General features: G+C 50.4%; 1 non-coding gene across 1 annotated transcript; it reads right to left on the reverse strand.

The window, feature by feature from the left end:
- Positions 1-110: 110 nt before the first annotated feature.
- Positions 111-182, reverse strand: TRNAQ-CUG. Its single transcript has one exon. It is a non-coding gene; the product is annotated as a tRNA-Gln (tRNA).
- Positions 183-383: the final 201 nt, after the last annotated feature.

Genomic DNA, 383 nt, shown 5'->3' on the forward strand with positions numbered 1-383 from the left:
GCACAGAGAAGGAAGGACGGCAAGAAGGACGTCTGGAATGCATTAATTAGTTCGGTTTCAGGCTTAGGTGAAAGTCAGCTGTGGGCAATGGTTTGGGAGCCCAAAAGTAGAGGTCCCACTGAGATTTGAACTCAGATCGCTGGATTCAGAGTCCAGAGTGCTCACCTTTACACCATGGGACCAGCTGCACACCTGCTCTATGGCCTCTCAGCAACAGAATGGACAGACAGACCATTATCCCATTCCATGCATGGCAAAGTACAAAGGCACATGGGATTTGCCTCCCAGAGCACCTGTCAGTCATTGTGATGTGGAAGAGTTGGGAAACCTGAAGTGCAGGCATGCACAAGTCACATAGCTGTGGAGTGCAGAGCTTCTGGACT

This window comes from Meleagris gallopavo, unplaced genomic scaffold (assembly GCF_000146605.3).
Source record: "Meleagris gallopavo isolate NT-WF06-2002-E0010 breed Aviagen turkey brand Nicholas breeding stock unplaced genomic scaffold, Turkey_5.1 ChrUn_random_deg7180001360723, whole genome shotgun sequence".
Lineage (NCBI taxonomy): Eukaryota > Metazoa > Chordata > Aves > Galliformes > Phasianidae > Meleagris > Meleagris gallopavo.